Genomic DNA, 23922 nt, shown 5'->3' on the forward strand with positions numbered 1-23922 from the left:
AGTGCTGACTGATACAGCAGCTACATTTTAAAGCACATTTTCAGATGTTTTACGAGGTGGGATTTTTTTTATTTTTTTTTTTAAGTGTATCTAAACCAGAAAAATTTTACTGAAATACAATAGTCTGCATTAAATATTAGAAGTCAAATCCTGTGAGTTGCTGTGCACAGCTGAGCATACAACTCCAAGGGTTGCATCCAATTCCCACTGAAGTCAAGGGAGCCTTCTTCTGACTTCAAGGAGAATTAGGTCAGCCCCATAAGGGATACTGATAGGGGTTGCAGGCGCTGTGCACTTTTCATGAGTTGCCCCTAGTGAGCACAGCTAAATGTAAAAACCGCCAAGACATACAGAGTTAACTTTGTAGTGTTGAGTGGCTTTTCCATGAGCATCCTAGTGCCAAGACAGCATTAGCACTAAGGAGTTTTGCCATTACTTAAATGAAAGCAGGAGCACACCCTCGAGCAGTAACTCATCACATTTTGCCTAGTTATTGCAGGGACCCAGTATCACATAACATATGTGCTGTAAAACCTAATGGTGCAATAAAGTTAATTAAGGACAAATGTAGCAGCTTCATCACAGAACTCATTTTTTCATGAAGATATAAATTAAATCCCTGGGGTGAATTCTCTGCATGGTTATCAGGATTTAGCTGTGCAACTCATTAGCATTATTAGAAATCACTTGGCTGAAGCCTGCATGCATCAGGTTTAGTGGAAAATTTTCAACATTACTTGATTGTATCTCCCCATCATCTTTAACCTTCACTAACTTCATAGCTCCAAACCCATTAAAAATAGTCCTTGTAGCTTTCAAACTGTTCTAGGGACTCGCTCCACTTTAACATACCCACAGTCATTTACATCCACTCCACCTCTATTTCTCTTCCTGTATGCCTCACTCCAACTCTTATTTTCCCTGTGGAAAGTATATTGCAGCCACTCACTTAGAGTATAAGTATTGAGGAGTTGGGGGAGAGGAGGCAGAGTCTTTAAAATTAGCTCTAGGAAATATAGCTTTTTAGTTTGGCTGTGTGATAAAGAATCATATAGTGATATACATTATGGGGCATAACACGCAGATATCCTAATTAACACAAGAATCGCATTATCAGCATTAGACACATACAGGGATTACACTGAGCTTGTTCACAACGATTCAGCGAATGTGTGCTCCAAAAGCTAAGCTTTTGTTTCAAGAAAGAGTCTCTAGCCTTTATGGTTGTGAAGAAAATCTTCAAAATGTGAACCCAGTATAACCATGGTGGTGCTGATGTGTTCCTGAGCCTGCAACAACCTGCCAATTGGACCATTTATTTGAATAAGTTAACCCTAAAGCCTAATGACGATGTTTTCAAATATCAGCGTCATTCACTATCTCACTGCTGATCAAAACAAGCAAGAAAGGAAAGGGAGGCTCTTAGGAACAGTCACAATGAGTGGAGTCTTGTTTTGATGTCCATTTGGGACAGTTTTGTTTTGTGGGTGGAGTTTAGTAAAGCATCACTACTCTTTTTCCTAATTCATTCCCTGGAGAGACAGTCTTTGCTTATGACCCAGCATACATGACTCATGAAGCAGAAACCTGAGAAGAATAAAGTGTGGAATCATCAGTAAAGAGTCATTCTGTGTTTGAATTCTCTTGTAAGCCACAGTTGCTCATTCATTCTCCCACCTTCTTAGTTTAAAGGCTAAATCTGTTACTAAACAGCCTGCTGTTAAGCACTTGGCATACACCAACAGTGATCAGAAAACAAAATCAATAGTGAAGCGTACATTGGTGATAATTGATAATTAAGAGAGAAGAGCAACTAAGTCTAATGTTAGTCAGGGTCACATGACTGAAGAGGTATGACACTAATTAATAGCCAGCTACAATGTTATTCTAACAGTCACAAGGAAACCATAATGTGCCAGTAGACTTTAAATGCCAGCTGACACAGAGGCAGTCAGATCACAACACCTACAGCAGCACTTGGTATGTGGGGCTGGAGCTATAAACTTTGGAGATGGACAGCTCAGATATTGGACAGTAGCAGAAAAAAACCCCAAAACCACAAGCCCTCTAAGCGTACCACATATTTTAGTTAAAAAAATCAGATGCCTATTAGCGTCATTTCTATAGGTTTCAACTCAGTTTAGCTCTTTGGTTAGAGATCCATTTCTACTCTTCAGTGATTTTAATACTAAATAAAAACTGGGGTGAGAATAATTTATAACTGCTATAAAGTGGAGATGGAGTGATAGCCAGCTTGCCAGCCAGTCAAACTCTGGCAGGCGACAGAACAATAGTGAAGATAATTAGAATCAAAACAATACAGCCTGTGTTTGGCGTGTGATTTAGATCAACTTTAATTAGCCTTGCCATATCTTATGTCAGTCACAGATGCCAACTCAGTACTATACACGCCCAAAACATTAGTTCTACAAAAGATACCGTACTGTGTTTTGCACTTGGTCGGTAGCAAGAACCCTAAGGAAAGAGTCATTTTAGCCATTTTGTCAAGGTTAGAAAAATCCCAATTGAGTCACAAGAGGAAGATAACTTGCTAAAATGCCAGCTGAATTGGGAGGTTTTGTACCATTGCAAATCAAATTATCACAGGCTTGAATGAATACAAGTGAATGAGTGAACTGGGCATGCTTAAATACAGAAGTAGAGAACAGATTTGTACTGACCTCCACTCACTTCTTTGCATATTTTTTATTGTCTGTTTGAAATAAGAAGTTAGTGCTCATGGTAAATCTTAAGTGACTATATTTGAAAAAAACAAAAACCCCAGAACAAACCCTTACTTAACAGATCTGCACCTACTGCGTATTTAGAGTCGGATCAGCACACTTTTACAGACTATTGATTTATTTTATTACACTGCAAAAGTAACACACCAAACAGACAGTAAGTGAGCTGGATTCTCTTAAACAATTTCTGGTAGTGAAGAATGAGCTCAAATCCAAGGCTGAGTTTTCCAGAAATAAGGGGGAGGGCACTTTTCACCTGAAGTCACAAGACCCCTGGAGGCCCACAACGCCATTTTTAAGGAGACTATTACAGTACTTGCAAGCTAGATAATGTGTTGGAGAAGGTATATTAGAATTGGCATCCACAATGACCATATTTGCTCAAAACCTCTACTGTCTCCAAGGCGACTGCAAGTCACTGTGCTAGCTATTGCCATGATAATCTTTTGAAAGAGTGAATGAGTGAGAACGATCTCTGATCTCCACTGTCTCTCTTCTTTCCAAAGAACAAAAGAAGGCGGGTGAGGTTTCAAGCTTACACAGAGCTCTTCTTCAGATCTGTGTAAGCTTCTCTCTGACACCAACAGAAAATGGTCCAATATTACCTCTATCACACTGTCTCTCTAATATCCTAGCACCGTAAAGCTGGAAGGGACCTAAAGAGATAATCTAGTCCATTCCCTCCCCCACCCCGAGGCAGAATTAAGTATACCTATATATACACACACATTATTGCTGAAATTAGCTTTTAAAGGAACATGTAATATATGCAGTGTGGGATCCATCCTACTATTAGAAGTTACTCAGAGTTATAGACGGAACTTGGTGAATAATGCAGAATGTGTGAATATTCATATTTTAAATAAATTACCATTGGCTATGTCTGTGCCCCTTTTCTCTTCACTTACTATGAACATCTGGGAGATCACATTTTTGCTAGTAAAAAAAAGTGTCAGCAGAAAGTTAATCTCAATGCTACATGTAGAAGTATTCTAGCAGCAGGCACAACTAGGCATTCTTTCTAACAGTACACTAGGACTTATTGAGCAATCACAATTCAGCAGCACAGCCTGAATTTTAAAGCCATGATCACTCCCTACAGATTCAAATTCAAAGAGATATTCACTGGCTAAAGACCAGTAGTGTGTAAATGACGAAATACTTGATCAACTAAGGGATATTCTATGGGTTGGAAGAGGCTACATACATACCATGATTTATTGCCCATTATTCCCTTGCATGTATATCCCAAGATGCATAAATACCAAGCTGCCTAGGGGCTTTAAGGAACACTCAAATCAGTAAGGGTTTGCAGGATTAGGACCATACTGCTGTATATTTCTTTCCAATACAGAATATTCCCTTAATGTAGTTTTGTTGTGTGTTTCCTTGTTTTTCTTAGCCATGTTTACCCATTTAGATTGTACTCGAGTAGAGAACTTCCTCTAATGGCATAACTAGTATAAAAACCAATAATTACATATTCATAGCACATCATCTTTTTATTATGTGTTATGTTTTGGGGAAGTTTTATAAAAAAATTTGAAAAAAAATTAGTGAAGGTCCATGGGATTCTATCAGTTGTATTTTAGCATACAGTGGAAATATGTAATTGTGCAATGAAAATTAATTCATTTTGGGTATGTGCCTGCATCCAGACACAGCATTGGCTCTGGCTACTTGCTGTTGAAAGAGTCCTAAGTGTTGAAGGTATTTATTTGTACTGTGGGTAGTGCTTAGGCACCCCAATGATGGACCAGGACCCTAGTGTGCTGTGCACAGTGGGAGGGAGATATATATGGGCTCTGCCCTAATGAGCCTACAATGTATCAGAAAGTCCCTTTTAAAATATGCCTAAAAAAATACATCTTGAACTAGGAATGACTCTTCCCTAGAATCTATGTTTATATAGCACAGAAACATCTAGAAAGCCGGTGTCAATCCAGAGTAATGACACTAATTCTTGCTTTGAAAAGTCTGGAACATGGGTACCACTTGCCTAGTTTAAAAAAAAAAAAAAAAAAAAAGTGATACGGTATGCTGTTTTCCCCAACTACAGCACTCCCGTTTTACAGTCTACATGCAGATTGTGACAACAGGGGCCAGTGCCATCTCCACGGGCTGCGGAAGGTGTTCACACAGACTGGGATCTGCTATTAGTGTGCTCAGGAATTGACACGACTCTCGTTCAATAATGACAGAAAGGCTTTAATTACTATACTTATAAACGTATAAAATGAGCCCCCAAACCAAAAGTCCAATATATTTTAGCTGCAAAAGCAATCATCCTCACCAATGCAGGCAAGAGGAGGCGATGGTTTCTTAGCAGCTTCCCCCGAGAGCCTGGATCCGGAGTCTCAGAAGAGAGCTGGGCAAGATGGCAGGTCTTGTCAGTTTCTTGTCCAGAGTGATTCTTCACTCTTGAAGCTAGCCTTTTTCCAGTTCCATTGCTTCTTTTATATTCTTAAATTCAATGTTTTTCAAAGCATTTTGGTAATTTACATGAGTAAACACAGGAATTTCAGAAAAGAATACAAGAAGGAGAGACCCATGCACTTTACGTAGTTAAAAGGTGCTAGACACCTAGATTTGTTGTTTAGTTTCAGTGTTCCACCCTTCAAACAAAAGGGTATTGGGGTTGTGATTACATTGAGCAATACCTGGGGTGGCATCCAGCCATGGGCTTTGATCAGAAGGTATTTTAAGAGGTCTGGAGCCATGGAGGTCTAGCACACCCTACATTTAACACATTTCTGTTTACTGCATAGATGAGTTACTCCCAGAGGATAAGTTCATCAGGGAAGATGGTCCAGATGAGAGGCAATTAATAAACAGTTCTCATAATGAAATACCAGACATACTTTGAGAATGGAAAGACAGCATGGATGTGTTGCAATGAGAAACCACCACCCTTTTTCAAAAGGGACGCCAGCCACCATTTCACATACTCTGCAATATGCATCTTAATATTTGATAGCTCAATTTTATAAGTAGGCCCAGCCTAGCTGAAATTTCATGGTCTACAGTAGGGCACTGAAGAAGGGGCAGAGAACACAGCTATGGAAAGTACGTCCGTGGGTGCTTTGGGGTTTAAAAAAAAACAAAAAAAAAAAAACACACACCCACCCAGCCACATACTGGGCAGCTGCAACAACCTACAAAGCTGCAGCCATGCTCTCTCCAGAAGCCAAAATGCACAAAGTAGTAATAGAGGAGAGAGCTGCAGGTCATGGTCCCCCACCTTTTGCGTACCTACTGCCTCAATCAATCTCCCACTCACCTACCTTGCACTCAGAAGGCCCAGCTCTGTTATCCTATGGCATTGCTGCATGGCCAGCACAAAGAAGCTGTAAAGCCTATTTAGCCAGCTACCAAGAACTCCCCTAGTGTAAGGATCTTCCTATGTGGCACAGAGCTGACACAGTGGTTCTATCTTACACATACCTCTAAATGGAGTCATGATTGGGTATGGGCAGAATCTCTCTGGCTATTCACAACTACTGGCATGCAGAACATCCTCGTAAGCCATATGCTGCCAGGCATAAGTAGCCTCAAGGCTAGCTTATCCTAAAGACATAATTGCCCCCTTTTGGATCCTGAGCCATGCACAGCCCAGCAGCACCTGAAAACGGGGATATTAGAGAGTCCAAGGAGCATCCATGGTGGATGGTAGGCAAGGCATCTCCTCTGGGGATGCCAAACTATTGCCCAAGATCTCTCGGATAAATATGAGCATTATTTGTTTTTTTCCTGGAATCACAAGATTTAAATTAGTATTTAACTCCCAGTATAATTGCTGGCACCACACTGTGTGACACTCCAGTTACTTCCCATCATGAAATATTGATGTAGGGCTTTTGCTGCTAGAAGTGGGCCAGGTATCTCGAAGCAGCCTTTTATTTCTGTGGGGAATTTCTCAGCAGGTGCTCCAATTCACAATAGGATCGTGTTACCATAGAATCAGCTGGATAACAGAAACCCTTGCTTTCACAGTCTAGCAAATGCTTCCTCACTGACATTTGCATTTGGAACAGCAGTTTTTGAAGATTTATGTTTCTACAAATAGGCTTCTTTCCTAAAAAGATGGAGTCCACTTATAAAAAAAACCAAAACAAAAAAAAACAAAAAAAACCCCAAGTCTCAGTGGGTGTGTTACAGCTTGAATTATTGCCATTAACTACATTATAGGATTTTTGTGACTAATGCTCACAGTCATGTGTCACAGGTATTCCCCAAGGGAATAAGAACAGGCAAGATCAAAAGAGTTATGATGCTTCTCTGTTTCCTTTGGTTAATTTCGGCCCTGATCCACAACCCAATTAAGTCGGTCAGTGCAAGTCTTTCCATGGAGTTCAACCAGTTTTGAAATCGGGTCATATGTCACTGAGTGTAGATAGCCATTAACCAAACAATCTTTACAAATATACGGTAAGCTAAGTCTCCTTTCACTCTACTCTGTTCAGCTTTAAAAAAAAAAAAAATCCTCACAGTCTAGAAGTTAAAATGCATTTAACTACAGCTAGTAGCATTTAGTCATGTGTACATCCTACTTCAGGGTAATTCTTACAATTAATTGCCCTTAGCTGATTACACATACAGCATTTTAACCAATATGTTTACAACAGAGGTTATCTTTATAAACATTGCATATCATGGCTGTGAGGGTAGATGAAATACAGTCTTCTGGTGGCATAACAGAAGTGAGATAGGACAGTTCCCCACAGCAGTCATGCAGTTTCTGTTGCATGTGTGTTATAATAGTTCAAACTCATCTTTGATGTATCCTCCACCTAAGCCAATAGTAACATCAGTGAAGAATTTAGACTATTGTGTTCATACAAAGGAATATTTGTTACTGGCTTTTATTATGTGATCTATTTGTACACATTTCAGATGCTACAGTGTGTTGTCTGATATTTCTTTGCAGTACTATGGCCTTGGATGAAGAGGAGTAGATATGTGAAGATTTTTTAGGTACCCCTAAGGCTACCAAGAAACTGGCACTTGTGTGCATTTCGCTATGAGCATTTTACAGCAAGATGCTGCCCACCACTAGAGCTCAGTGGTGGAGCTGTAAGTGCTTTGAGTTTTTAGGAGCTGGTGGGAAAAACATTGGGCATATAATGAATTTCCAGAGGGAGCAGAAGTTCACACAGCCACACTCACATCTTTCAAAAAAACTAGATGGAAAGAGAACAAAGCTGTGAATCTAGGCAAAACAAAAGAATATTTTGGGACTCTGTGCATATGCAAGTCTCATTCTAGCTAGATACACTTTAGGAGGAGGAAATCCATGAAGGAGGAGAGATTTGTCAACAGTTAATAAAATACAGCAGGAATTCAATAAAGTCAATGAGAGATCTGCCTGGGCACCTGCAGGAAGAATTTGGACATATCAGAAGCACTTCTGAATTACTTGTTTTTCCACGCAGTCTAGTCTAGTCTGCTATAAGCCATCATCTCTCCCCAATCCTGGCCACCAATAAGCCTTATCTAGCTTCTTGTAAAACTAGTATATTTTTAAGTGGTGGCAGTGAACAGTGGTTAGACACTCAAATCTCATTAGTTGGCAAAGAATATTAATAATGTGCCACATTCTGATACGCTTACTCACTTAGAGAGGACCATGCACCACAAGTACCCCCACTGATTATAGGAGTAATAATGTGAGCAAGGTTATCAGAATCTGGCCCAATAATTAGCTCTTCAAATTAGTTCAGACTGCTAAAAACATATTTCAATAGCAAAGAATATAAAGTATACAAAATACAGGGCCTGATTCTTATAAATACTACTGGTCTTGGGTCCTGATTCAAAAAAAGTACTTAAGCACGTGCTTGTGTCCATCCCTATTTGGAGCACAGAGCTTAAGTTTGTGCTTAAAAATAAGCATGCACTAGAGTCCCACTGAAGCCAATGGATTTTAACTGCTATTTTTGGATTAGGGGTTTATGTTTAGTAGGGTTTGCAGGATAAAGGGCCTTAGTATTTATTTGGGCTACAGGCAATAAATTGTGTCTTCATGACAAGACTTCTTCTTTGATACTTCTCCACTCAAATTTTAGCCACTTTTTCCACTATCAAAGTCTTAATTAACTGAGCTCACTTTCTAGGATAAAGGTGGGAGAAATCATTAGTAATGCAGTAGTTTCCCCAGGAGAGTTTTAGTTCTGCAACAAGAAGGTGGGCTGTCACTTCAGCAGACTGAAAATGGCATCTGACTAATGCAACAAAATTTGATTTTTGTATTCTAGGTAAAAGCAAAAAGTTATTGCAACTGTGCTGATTTTTGTGAGCCTTTGAATAGCCTCTGTAAATGTTTGCCAGTGCTGTAATTTTTGCATATAATGTCTGATACAATATGATTTTACACCAATATACAGAAGCAAGTCTGCTAACTTTCCTGCAAAGAAGGGACATAACACTATTTCATTTTTCTATAATAATGGAATTTATTTAAAACATTCACTTCATTTGCCTCTAGTGCAGGAAAACAATTCTTCATTTTTATTTAAAATCATATTGAAGCAACTTGTAAAACAATGTATTTGTGGTATGAAAATACTGAGCAAGCAGATGAACTATGATAAGAATTGCTTGATAAGAGTAGAACTGAAGTAGTTCAATACATGCACAATTCCACAGTACCTAGTAATAAATCCACCAAAGCTATAAATAAAGCTGTTGTCCTCTTACATCTTTTCTCAGAATCAGTGTTGAGGACTACAGAGTACCAACTGGACTACAGAGAATTCAAATGTGCTACCAAAGGCTATGGCAATGTAAGAAAGATCTCAAGCAAGGAAAGTGATGATAGAAAACTTGAATGCAACAGCATTTTTTCTATCAAGAGAATTTGAACTGGAAAAGACAAAAACCCTAACAATAAAGTTAGACATACAGATGGAAAGAATTCAGGAGAAAGACTGACCTATGTAACACTGAAGGGAGGGGGAGGGGAAGAGAATATACTTGAAGAGCTGAACACTAAAGATTCTTTATTTCCATTATTAACATGGATGCCAACTTCAAGCACCTAGGCAAAAGATGGAGGGGCAGAGGGGAAAGAAAAAGAATCATCAGAATTGAAGTACAAAAAATGTTGAAGATTGTGCTCAGTCTTAAAAGCAAAGATTTTATCTATTTGAGGAGGTTTTTACATACAGAGTTATTTTATGAACGGTAGAGAATATTGTCACTGAAGGAGCTGGCGTATGGAAATGCTTACAGGAGAACAATGGAGACATGTTTTTCTCTGCAGAGTCTGGCTTTGAGAAAAAAGATGCAAACTATAAGACCTCTGTTGAGTCAACGTGGTGGTGGTCTTTAAAAAAAAAAAAAAAAAAAACCCACCAAAACAATAAATTGATGGCACAATATGGCTCATTGGTATGAAAAGAAAAAAAGAAAAAAAAAAAAAAAACCACCTTATAGAAAATGAGATTTTTCTCCCAATATTCTGTCAAGTTAAGGGAAATAATATGCCTTTAATATATTGACAGAGTTATAGACCAGATTCTGCTCTCACTTATACCCGTGCAGATCAGCAGTAATTCCACTACTTTCAATCAAATTACACATGTATAAGAGCAGAGGTAAGCCCCATCCAACTAGAATTTTCATTCTTTTCATTTTAAGAGAATGAATGTTCTAATAAGTTTGGAAATTGCCCGTTTCAGTTAGTCACAAGTACAAATGTAGTAGGTGCTGGATGGAAGAACTGCCAAGACATTACAGCACAAGCTCTGTTCATTTGAATTTCATGGGGGGACAGTGATTGATTTTCACCATTTTTCAGAATATTAAACCTCACAGTCAGAGCAACATATCTGGGAACAAGTTGCAAAGGAAGACAGTAAAGAAAGTCAGCAATAGTTCCTTGTCCCCTGTTTATAAGCTCCAAGACAAATTATCATAGCATTCCAATGAGGACATGGGCAGAGTGGTCTTCTGGTTGAGCCGCACTCTCCCTAAGGGAATGCCTGGAGCAGAGTTCAGTGCATTCATCCACTTCTCTGTAGCATCACTTTGACTATTTGGCAGAATTCAGTTATATCATGATCTTCATTGCATTCAATAGTTAAGTCATAGCAAAGGTCTTCTAAGTTTTCCAGCGATCTCATGCTGTTTCTTAAGGGATCTCATTGCCTGAATGTTAAAAGGTGAATCCCTTTTCCACCAATAAATCTAAAACCTTATCAAAACGAGACATTCCAATGTGCATGCTTCTCCCCGTGGGGAGAGGATGAGAGAAACGTAGTCACACAGTTTTATGCACCACTGGATGGTGCTCAGACACTATGGTGATGAGCGAGGTCCAAGAAACTATATAGGATAGCCATTCATATAATTAAACACACACACACCCTCCCTTAAACAGGAACACACATGCAGAGTTAGAATCAAAATTCCATATTTTAGCCTAAGTAGTTGCTTGAAATCAAATGGCAGCTACATCGCATTGCCATCGAATTCCAAACAGAAGTTGAAAAAAAAACCAAAAAACTTTATATAAAATGTTAAGCCACGTAAAGGGTTCATAGCTCACTTTTCTATTTGGAGTGATGATAGCATAAAAATACCATTGGACATAGTGATGCTGTATAGACTAGAACAGCTAAGCGCAGCACACATTTTTAACACTGAGGGATAGCTGCCTTCTTTCTCTTGAGGACCGATAATGATCAGTGACCTTTTTTAGATGTAAAACAAAGAAGAGCTATGATTATGGAACTGGCACCAGAAACTGCCTCTCTGCTGTGTATTAGCAGTACATCATCCACCCATTTCATGATAGGGATCTGACCGTGGATAACAATCCACTGGAGAGCATGTGTGAAGGAAAGCTATTCATTTGTTGAACAAGTTTTACTTGGTTTTCCCCTAAGGTACATAAACGAAGATGACAGAAAACACTGTATATAGAACACTAGTTACCAGGCTTTCCAGTCACTGACAAGTGTTTCAGAATTTAGTGAGACACAATGAATTGAACAGACTGGTTAGACCACTAGAAGGCCAAAACTACTGCTTACGGTCATACTTAAATATCTCACTGTTACCATATGCTCCCCTTTTTGATAGTCGTATCCACAGAGGTGGCTGACATTTTGCTCACACACAAACAATGCCTGCCCCAGAGAATTTACACTGTAAGCAGACCAGACAGAAAGGCGGTATTATCTCCATTTTCCAGGTGAGAAACTGAGGCACAGAGAGCTAAAGTAACTTCACATAGGAAGTTGGTGGCAGACCCGGGAATTAAACCCACACCTCCTGTGCCTTAACCACACTTCCTCTCTATACCATTTTAGGGCACACTCCACATTTATATTAAAATATTCCTAAAATATCTGTTGCTCGTCCCACATCTTTCTCTGCTGAACAGAAGGGAGCTCTTCTCTATCCCTGAGCATTCAGATTACCACCCCCTTTTTTGCCTGAGCAGTTTGCCAAAGCTCAGGGGCCTGCAAGATGTTTCCATTAGGAGAGAATCTGACGGAGTCAAGGATCTCTGATGTACAATCATTGTCAATGAACAGGATTGTACAAAGGAATCTTAAACAGCCTCTTTCAGACAGCACTCCATACAAAAGCTCTCTGTAGACTTTTCTCAGGGTCATATTCCCAAAGCATCTCCAGGCTGTGACTGGTGGTTTCTTCTCTCTCGGCTTTTCTGTTTCTCTCCTCTCTCACAGGATGTCTAACAGTATGAACATCAAATTGGGACAAATACTATAGTCCTTACTCAGGCAACAGTCTCATTAAAGGGATATTTTGCACCTCTTAAATGGTGAGATCTGTTACTTCATGGCTAATATGAACTGGCATTCCCATTCTTTCCGCCAATTCAATTTTCATCCATAATACTGATTATATTTTACATTACCTGGAAAAGTATACACGGAGTTGTAACTAACAGCACATTGTTGAAATAGATCCATTAATATACAAAACAAACCCATAAAGAAAATAATAAAGTCAGAGACCCAATTATCCTTACACATCGCAACAACAAATCTAGTGCAAAATAGTATGAAATTTCCCCAGATATTTATTTTGCAAGTAAAATGTCTAGAATAAGAGAAAGGAACTGGGAAGTCAATTAGAGCAGTGGGAAAATCTGTTTTTTGGGTTTTTTTGTGGTGGTGGTTTTGTTTTTCTTACTGTTTTTTGGTGCACCTGAGGCCTATGTTGATTGAGAAAAAGAATAAAAACAAAATTAAAAGAAAGCAAAGGACCAATAAGAACAAGAAGTGACACCCTGGCCCCACTGATGTCATGGACATCATCCCCATTGACTTCAATAGGGTCAGAATTTCACCCCAGATGTTTGAGCTAAGTACACCAAGGCACATCAGTAGTATGCAAGGCAACCCTTCACTTATTTGTATTTAATGTGTAATGTAAAATCAGGCGGACGGATGTCAAATTCACCTTTCTTTATGCTCTTACTCACGGTCCTGTAAATTGTTCATTTTACCTTTCAAGGGACTTGTGGCTTATTCCTGTATGTCTGAGATTTCATGAAGATCATTAATTTCAGTTGGATGGGGTGGAAGGAATTACTGGGGTTTTTTAAATAATTAAAAAAAAAATGGAATTGCTGCTAATAAACATTCAGATATGACAATCCATTGCATAGATCCCTACGTGATTTGTAATTGTTCTCCAGTTTGGCAGTCACCTAGACCTCACTTTGAGCTCAATCCTGAAAACGCTTACTCAGTACTAGCTGTCCCTACTTACTAGAGTTAGCCTTACTTGTACAAGTAAGGATGTGACTTCTATATACAGGAGAATAGATCCTTTTTTAAAAAGGATATTCATTCCTGACTTGAACTTTCTCTGTTTCACTACCACACATAGGGATGATGAGCTTAGCAACCAGAAGGAGGGCTTTAACCCCATTGCTAAAACAATAACCCTTCTCAGGCATGGCAGAAATCACTGCACAATGAAAAGAGTCATAGAAATGTAGAGCTGAAAGGGACCTTGAGTGATCATCTAGTCCAACCCCCCAGAGGCAGTACCATGTATACTATACCATCCCTGGCAGGTGTTTGTCTAACCAGTTCTTAAAAATCTCCAGTGATGTTTGGGATATTTCTGTCATTTGTTCTAGAAATGTCCTCATGCATCTCCCTATTCTGATTTGGTGGTTTATATTAGACCCTCTACCATGATGTTGCCCCTGTTTTTCCCCCTTTTATCTTCATCCAAAGACTTTCAACTGGTCTGCTTCTTTCTTCTGGACTCCAGAACGAGTGAGCATACTATTGATGTATAATGCAATGCCTTATCCTTTTTTCCCCCCTACCTATCCTTCCTGAACAAGCTATATACTCCATATTCACCATTCCAGTCATGAGATTTATCCCACTAAGTCTCTGTGATGCCAACAAAGGCATAATTTAGTTTTATTTACTATTTCTTCTAGTTCTCCCTGTTTATTCCCCATACTCCTTGCATTTGTGCATGTTATTCCTTTTGTTGCTCCTATGGCCCTATAATAATTTTCCATGTCCTGCCCACAACATCTAGTTTCCTGCTAAGGTCACTTTTTTATACCCAGTTATGGGCTTTTGTCACGTCCTGTTTGAATCTAGGTTGGTGAGTCAGTGTGTGAAGATGCTCTTCCCCTTTTTGATCAGGTGCACCCATCTCTCCCAACAGTCCTACTTCCTGAAACAACACCCCATGGTTGAGGAAGCCAAAGCCTTCCCTCTGACACTGTTTGTGCAGCCACATATTCATCTCCAGGATGCAATGTCCCTGCCTGGCCCTTACCCCCCAGAAGAACAGAGGAGACTGCCTGCGTCCCTGACTCCTTCACTTTTGCTCCCAGGGTAGTCACTGTTGATCTGCTCAGGGTCATACCTGGGATGCTTCCTGGAGGTATGCAGAGTTTGGAGGAACCTTGCTACCACTTGCCCTTAGCATGAGGAAGCCTTGTTTGTCCCTGCTGTGGGTCAGTTCTCCAACACCTCCAGCATCTGGCAACACAAGCACTGCCTTCCAAGCCTCCGCAGGCCCCACTCTTTACAGGTTAATGATAGGAACACTCCAGCCATCCAGTCCCTGATCCCCTGGACACCCAGAGAATTCCCACATCCTCTATTCCCAAAGGAACATTACTTCCCAGCTTGCCAGTTACACTGTAGAACACAGCTCCGCTTAACACAGCCCTTAGATTTGTTTATCAAAGTATGTGTTTATTTAACAAAGAACAGTCAAATGATAGCAAGCAGAAATACTGAAAACAAAGGGTTACATAAACTCATACTAGATCCTAACTTTAACTAAAAGTTTATTGTCATGTCATAAGTGCTAACACTCATCTAAAATCCTTCCAGAGTATTACAGCCAGGCTTGTCATGAAACAAACCCACTGTCCTCTTGCCTTCTCAATGGAAAGATGTCAAGTTTGTCTCTATAGTCAGTGTCCAAAAATCCATTGTCTGGATGTGTAACAGGATAAACCCTACTGAGCGTTTTCTTGTCTAGTATCTCCACTGGAGACTTTGCAATTACTTGATTAGCATTTTGCTTAGACTGTATATGGGTGCCCATTGTGAATCATACCTTACTCAATTTACATGTAGACAGATAGATAAACATCTCTTGCCTGAAAGAACAGTGCCTCATTTTTTCTGGTGAACATGATCATCATTTTATATATAGCTCCTTGCATATTATCTATACGTACATTTCAGTGACTATGAAGACCAGTATGACACAGGCTTTCATTAGACCTTACATGACACTGGGTGAACTAGTATATAGATACTAGACCCAGAGGATCCCTGTAACCCTTATGCACCCTATGCCCTCTGCCATTTGGTATCGGGAGGTCCCTAGGTCACACCTGGCAGTATCAGTGCCCATATGGATAAGCAGTATAGGGCAGTGCTCAGAAGGATGGATGAGCCTTGGCATCCTTTCCGTACCATCCTGGATGCGGGCTTCAGGCAGGCAACACACCCCCCAGGACATCATGTCAGATTGATGCCTCCATCCACCTCAGAAGGTAGTCCCTGACTACAGCCACCCTAGATCTCCTCCCCTTGGGTGTGATGGCCATGAGTCCCCCAGCCTCAGGGGCAAGTGGCATTGGGGTCTGCTCCTCTCCTCCTGCTGCCAGTACAACATATTCTTGACCTCGATGGACAAGGGACCCAGGTGGGAGTTCAGCACTGTCTAGTGGCCAAGGAGGCCAGCAGCTAGTCTCTCTCCACAGAGCAGCTAGTTCTCCTTCCTTTCCTGGTGCTGCTGTAGTCGGCTAACATCCTCCTTCCTGGAGATGCCCTAGGCTACAGCCAAAATGATATATGAAGTGGTCAGTTCCCACTGCTCTAGTTTTTTTGGTTATTTATATTTCATTAGCAAGTGGCTCAGAATAGTTTTAGGAGTAAATCCCTCCTGGATGAGTCCCAAGGTCACTTCCATAGCAGCAGGGCTGTGAAATCCACGGAAGCCAAGCTACTGGGTAATCTTTTTCCTTATTAGTGCCAATCAAATCCTGCTCTCTTTTGGAGGAATCTTATGCTGGAATTAGTTATACTGCTGGCTTCTTGTTAAATAATGATGATTGTGTTCTTTTGCTCATTGTGAAAAACAAATTATGTCCCTGCATACAGAACTCATTTCTAAAGCGTGAGAGAGTCTGTAATTGAAAGTGACTGAAGCTAATTTGATAACCCAGTTCTGAGCACAGTCACCTAGCTACCCTCCTTTTGTCCTTTAAACAGTAATGGCTTTGTCGGGAAACTCTTCGGTGCTACTTTTAAGAGGGCAATTATGATGGAGGTTGAAAGCCACTGTTCTATGATAGGTCATAATTTCAAGCATTATCTTCAGGGCTTCAGATAAAGCAACTGCATAGCAATAGGCTAAAAGGTCTTGTGGCCAAATTCTGCCCTCAGAAATGCGTGCCCAGCTCTTCTTGATTTTAGTGGTATCTGGGTGAGCATAAAGGCAGAACTGTGTAGTCCATCAATCTCAGTGTAAAAATAATTTCAAGTATATTTATCTAACAAATGCTGTTATTTACATGGTACTACAATAAACAGACGGAAGGGGGAAGAGTGATCTACCAAAGCCCATATTCTCGTGAATACTATCATCAGAAATTACCATTGAACCTTTGCAACCTAAAACCCATTTTGCTGTATCAGGGAATATCAATGACTTGCCTCCATTGCTCCTCCTTATCCCTGTGATACCTAGATCAACTCAGCATAATGGGAGGTAGAGCTGAGGGACAGAGCTATTATAGAAAAGTGTTAATTTCAAGTACTCATGGACAACTCCTCTTTCTTTGTGTGCATCTTTTCTTGTAATTCACACAGATATGAATATTTACATGTACATAATCAAAACATTCATGCACACCCCAAGACTGCTGTCTAAATTTAAAAAAAAAAAATCCACAGCTCGAGCACCTATGCAACTTTTAAGGGATGTATAGATGTGTCATTAATGATCCCACTGGAAAAAAAAAAAAAAAAAAAAAAAAAAAAACACCCACACACCATATGTAATCGTTGGGGCTGCTAAGCACACCAAACCTTGAGAGTGCCAGTAGCATGCCAGGTGTACCATGACTCATTAGGAGGTGCTTCAGCAGCTACCCTGGTGGGCTCCGATAACCACCCAGACACATGGTTAAGGGAAAGGTTATTTTATTAGGGCTAGCAGGAAAGGGAAAGTTGCAAACACCCTAGCTACAGAAGCTTGACAGTTACAGTGAGCAACAGCAGTTGTTGTCTGCACCCATGACAGTTCTGTTGCAAATTAGGCCTGGTGCCTGGGGTGCCCTCTCCAGTCCAATCTCTAGTTGATGTAAAATTGATACTTGCAGGTTTCCAGGCCAGACTCAGTTAGTGTCGCTCATTGGGACCCTCTGAGCTGGCTTTCCACCCAGCCACTGCTGTTCCCCATAAGTCCCAGACAGACCTGCATCCTGCTGTAATATCCGGCAGTCACAGCTTGGTCCACAGGCAGCTCTGCATATGGTTCAGGGGAATCTTTTCTGCCTCCAGCTTCTGCACAGCTCCCAGCTTACTAAGCAGCCACAGCTTCCCCAAACAGAGCCCAGCCACTTCTTGTTCAAGATCTTTCCCCTTACCTAGCTAGGAGAAAAGCCATGTGCTGTGGGAAGGAGGCTGCTTAGAAGACCCATCACACGTACGACATTAGCGTGATTAGGGTGGGAAGGTGTGATCCATAATCAGCAAACCAAAATCCAAAACTCAGTTAGGAAGCTTTGGATTTCTAAAAACTGTTACTTGATCTCCCTTCTTTGATGTTCCTCTGTGTGGCATGCAGAATGCACTTGCAGCACTCCCTGCCCTGAAGAGTTTAAAGGCTAGACAGACAAAAGGTAGGAGAGGAAAATGGAGCCATAGAGAAGGTCAGTGACTCATGCCATGTTACACAGCAGATTGTGGGTAGAGCTGAAAATAAAACCCTGGTGTTCTAATTCCCAGTCTAGTGCCTTATCCATTAGACTACATTGCCTCTCACAGATCACATGCTCTCTCATATTGCTTTGCGTACACAAGTAACTATGCAGTGAGTAATCTTTCAGATCCAGTCCTCCTTACATCCATGTGCACAGTGGTACAAAAACCCCATGCAAAGGTGTCTGTTCACACCTCTAATATCTTCTATTTTTCACTTTACCTGCCCATGGCTAGGAAAAGATGGAATTTAGAGACCAGAACCCTTCTCTTGTGCAGCATCATTATATACAGGCCCACCCTTGAGAATTTGCCAGTTGAAGATAATATCTTTGATGTCAAATTAATTCTTCCTCCAGGTTTGCAGTGCTCATATTCACTATAGTAGGCATTGGAAAATTTAGGTAATATGGCAAATATTCAGATAACTATATCTATTCATCTTAGGAAGAAAACACATTTTAAAGGTGACCTCTATATTTCAGCGTTTCCCTCAACAATCTAGCATCTCTTTTAGATCTGGGAATAATCTAGAACTGTTCTTGAAATTGTTCTGGATCTTGTAATAATTAGCATAAGCTATTGCTAAACTGTATACTGTGCTAAAATGATGGATTACAGCATGGGAGAAATCCATTATCATTGATTAGCAGAACACTACTTCAGAATTACTACCTAAGCAAATTAAAGGCTGTATATGCTTGCAAATAATTTTACAATTCCTGCCTTCCGCAAATGGGGATCTAGGACTATAACGTTAACCCCTGAATTATCACAGCAGAATTTTAGCTGTGTGACTTTCCATTCAAATCCATTCTCAAACACTTTTGAAAAATGCGCCCCAGTAGCCAACTTGGGTGTCCCGATCTACCTCTCCATGGCACTCAAAACAGGGCTGACTTAACCGTGAGTGCCTGAAGCAGGTTGTTTCCCCAGTGAATTGAGTAAATCTGCCTGCCTTCAGGTTTCTGGGTTACCTCAGTCTGTGGACATCCTTTCATGCCTCTATCCATGCTATTATGTATTTCAATTATTACACAACAATTAATTGTTGTGCTATTCTGGTATAAAGACCACTTTACAGTCAGTCAGAGCTCAAATGTTAATCTTCAGTTTTTTAAATCATTTTTGTTTCAAATTTAGATATATTTTTCTCCTTTTTAATTGAAAGATTCTCACCCCCTCCACCCTGAAATAGATACACAAAAGGGTCCCTTTCCCTTCTTCTGCATTGCTTACAAGCAGCATTTTACAGCTAGGTTCATTGTGTCACAGTGACTTGAATAATCAAAGTTAAACTAGCTCTGATATAGCCAGAGTTAATAGCATGAAGAGTCACTTCATATTCAGCATGAGTGGTAGGTAGTTTTATAAAAATCACTCATTTGAATGGGTTTCCTTTTATTGGAATTACCAGGCCAATCCTCTCTCTCTTTCTGCTTTGTTTTAAATAAGATGACACACATGTATTGAATTTTAATGCAGCATCGTAACAATGTGCAAGTCAACAGCGGCTGACAGCTGTGAAAAAGAAATATAGGAGCCTATCCTATAGCTGTCAGAAAGTTTATCTAACCCCAAAAGAATCCCAAACAGATCATGAATAGAACATAAAAATCAATATAAGGTTGTGATTTCACTGATTGGCTTTAATTATTACCTCAGTAGAGAATGTTATTTTAATTTTGTTTATAAGTATTTCTGTGATGCTCATTACCATCATATCCGAGAGCCTCACACACACTACTGCACACAATATCAGCTCCATTTCACTGATGGGAAAACTGAGGCACAGAAAGAATAAGGGTACGTCTACATGGCAATAAAAAAAAATCTTCAGCTAGCCCATGCCAGCTGACTGGAGCTCATGGGGCTCGGGTTAAAGGACTGTTTAATTGCCAGGAAGATGTTCAGGCTCCAGCCCAGGCTCTAGGATCCTGAGATATGGGAAGGTCCCAGAGCTCAGGCTGCAGTCAGAGCCCAAGTCTCTACACCGAAACTGAACAGTCCCTTAGCCCCATGAACCTGAGTCCACCGGCACAGGCCAGCCACAGGTGTCTAATTGCAGTGCAGACGTACCCCAAGTGACCTGCCACAGGAAGTCCAGGACCCAACAAAGGAGAAACACAGCTTTGTTATTATGGGTGGGGCTAGTAAGCATTGCCTATTATTAAAGGTATTGTTTTCAGTTACTTATAACCTTGCCAAACTTAACTGTCTGAGCTGAAGTTGTGTCTCTCAGGCTAACTTTATTTTTGGAAAATTTCAGTCAAAGGAATCAAGCTATTTCGAAGAATGAGGCTAGAGAAAAATTCATATTTTTGTCCACGTTAAATTTGGGCAACTTAAAAAAAAAAAAGGACAGCTCTAGTGCCACCCTACGTTATATAGCCCATATTAGGAACACTGGAAGGTGGCATTTTGAAAAATAAATAGTTTTACATTTTCATCTGCTTCATACAACATTTGATCAATTCCATATTTACATTCAGATACTTATTTTTTCTCCCCATTCTGTTGTTTTGTTTTGACAGCCATCAACAGTTAAAAACACTTGGCCTGAGTAATAAAGCCCAGATTTAATTCTATCTTCCTCTGCCAATGTGTGTGTTCATAAGAACCTTCAACATACTAATAATCAAGCAAATGTACCAGAGTAGTTGCTCCAGCCTTGATCAAAGCAAAGCCCAGGGCATTGTTGCTAGAAAGCCTGACAAAGGGAAAGATTTGAAAAATAGCAGACTTGCTCAGAGAGCTACTGATCTTTGTGCACCTACTTTTCGTATTTACAATGGTTTTATAATACAATTGCAGACAGTAGCTATAAACACCTGTCCAGGCTTAAATGTCCTACTTTCCAAAGGAGAAAGAAAACAAATCAATTCCAGTTCAAGCTGTTCTCATGATACAGCTGTGTCTGAACTACCCTACCAATAATCTGAAAACTGACAAACTTGCAGACCAGATAATTTAGCTCAAACATTTCACCTCTACTGGCAAGTATCTGAACACTAGACTCAAACAGCAAAGTGAGACCCCACTCAATAAACTGCATTACACATTCCTCAAGACCCCTAGGTAGGAATTTTATTGGAACTCTAAAACCATTAGTCTGTGCCACAACACAGAGGATGAGATTCTGGCTCTCATTTACACTGGTGTAAATCCCTGGAAGTCAAGAGAGTTACTGTAGTCTTACACAAGTGAGACTAGGCTTTGGCTCAGAGATGGCTTGATTATTAAATCTTTAACATCCCTGTACATGACTGCTATGAAATAGTCCAAACAATTAAGTAACCTTCCTCTAGATTGTGAATGTCTCTGTAAAACAGTTTATTTAGAAACCAAGTCAACACCCCATTAACACTACATCGTTCCAATGAAGAACAAACAGGCCCTAAATTGATTAAACCAAGGGATCAGGTCCAGAAAATTCATCCTTCTCACGGAATCTAGATTCTTGAGATAACTTTTTCCACTTTTTTTCCTTCATGCAACATGACCAATGACACCCAGTCACAAGAAATGCATCTACTTTTGGGCCCATTACAACATGAAACTCAAACTGGACTCTCAAAAAAATGTGCAAGTGTTTTAAATGAAGCAGAGCCTAGGTTTGAGCAAATATGGAGCCATTTCCCAGTGAGCATGGGGCCAATTATTGTTTTGCATAGAAAATGTTCATGGCTTTGACATGAAAGAGGGCCAGAATGAGTCATTTCTATTGGGTTTCACTTTACATTTTGGCATTTGTTCAAACCTGACTCAATTTCAGACTACATGCAGACTGAAATCATAGAAAATTTTGCATAAACACATCCATGTGACACAAAATAGCCTATTTGCATTTAATCCTGGTATTTATTAATGAAAATATTATAACAAACCCATGTCCATTTGGGACTTCATCACCACCATGAAACATAGTGGCAACAGTGAAGGCAGAACTCAGATCATTCTGCTCCAAAAGCACAGTCAGTCCTTTCCCACTTCAGTTAGCTATTAGTAGTTTAGGGCCTACGAGACACAGCTGAGGATTTCAGAATGCCAGCCACCTCATTACAGTATGCTGTCTGACCTTTAGCTCCTGCAGAAAATGTAGGGATTTGTAATGGCTGGCACCCATCTCCCACAAGTGCCCGCGAGTCAGGTGTGTGTCTGCTTTTTTTCAGTCTGTGGCAACCCCTTCTGGCAGTTTCTAGTGACTCAACCCTCTGGCCAAGTCTCACACAATCTTTATGGAACTCAACTCCAACAGACTCACTCTGGGGTATTAGACCAACGAAGTTGTTAAGCATCTAGCCCTGGTAGGGGGCCGTGCCACCAGAGCTTCCTCCCTGGACAATCTTTGCCCACTCTGATCTGTTCTGACCCCAGCTGGGCCTCTTAACAGTTCAGATCCCCTTCTGGAGGATCACCACTGTCCAATGGTAGGCCATATCCATAGTGACTTATTTGGGGGGGGGGGGGGGGGAGGGAACCTGGGCCCACCCACTACCCCAGGTCCCAGTCCCATGTCCCTTTAACTAAACTGCTTTCAGTTCTCTAGCCTACTTCCCCATGGCCCCAGCCTTCACCAATGCTTCACTCTTACCTCAGAGTTCTTTAATGTTCAGGCCCCGCAGTCAGCCAGGAGCACTTTCTCACGCTCCAAAGCCCTGCCAGTACTGAGCTGTCCATGGTGCTACACTCAATGCACTACCCCAGGCTGCAAGGCACAACTGACTCTGAGCCGCACTGCAGCTCCTTTTATACTAGCCTGCAACCCTCTGATTGGCTAGCCCCTTGCGGTCTATTGGCTGCTTTTCTGCAGCTTCTATAGGCCATTTGGAGGACTTCTCTACTGCTCTTTTCCTGGGAGGGGTGTGACAGGACCCTGAGGCCTCCAGCAGGTGGCCTCTGGGCCTAGTCCACGCCATCACAGGATTGCATTAATAAATAAAGAAAACACTGAGTTTTAAACAGAAGCACATGTATCTCATGTTATTAAAAGGAAACAAATTTAGTCATGCTACAAAACTACTCATTAAAGTATTTTTTTAAAACTATGAGTAAAAAGAATGAATTACAACTATGAAAAAGTTCCAATGATCTTCGCCTTGAGTTTCTTGAAATGAATTCTTCTGCAATATCTGTTAAATGTAAGTCAGCGGTTTTGTCCTTGCATATATGTAAAATCATATATCAGTTGAGCAATGGTTGTCACACTGTGGATCAAAGCAATGTTTTAATAAAGTGTAGAGCACTGAAACTATGCTTGCTTACAGTATTAGTTGCAGGTACCACCAGAATAACTTGTATAAACTACATCATTTTGGGAAACAGCTGACATTTGGTTTGGCTGAGCAAAGAGGTATTTCTGAATTGATTTCAATTATCTTTCTGTAAAGCTTATAATTGACTTACAACAGTTGAAGCTGAAAAATAAATCAAACATGGCTGAAATCAGAACCATATACCTGAAGCATGTCTTGAACTTGCTTTGGAGACGTAATGAGAGTTGCAAGATTTTGAATAATTTTCTAGCCTTTATGTTCAAATCTTGATTGAATACTGGACATTGTAAAATCAATTATTTTGAAAAAGATGTTCCTATACAATTCCCTTGATGAATTTGGGTAGTTGGGTTCACCTGTCCCTATTTGCATATCATTGGGAACTTTTCTCTCCCTTGGAAACTCAAGCATTCAGACTATCTCCAGCTTTAAACATTT

At 40.4% G+C, this 23922-nt stretch overlaps 1 long non-coding RNA gene across 1 annotated transcript in view; it reads right to left on the reverse strand.

The window, feature by feature from the left end:
- LOC137155064 (uncharacterized) overlaps positions 1-22917 on the reverse strand; it is a 37728-nt gene extending 14811 nt beyond the window's left edge. The window contains exon 1 of the long non-coding RNA XR_010920345.1: positions 22803-22917. This is a non-coding gene — a long non-coding RNA (uncharacterized lncRNA). The remainder of the gene's footprint in view (positions 1-22802) is intronic.
- Positions 22918-23922: the final 1005 nt, after the last annotated feature.

Source organism: Emydura macquarii, unplaced genomic scaffold (genome assembly GCF_026122565.2).
Source record: "Emydura macquarii macquarii isolate MOO-44397 ecotype Brisbane River unplaced genomic scaffold, CSIRO-AGI_Emac_v2 contig_1348, whole genome shotgun sequence".
In the NCBI taxonomy this organism is placed as follows: Eukaryota; Metazoa; Chordata; order Testudines; family Chelidae; genus Emydura; species Emydura macquarii.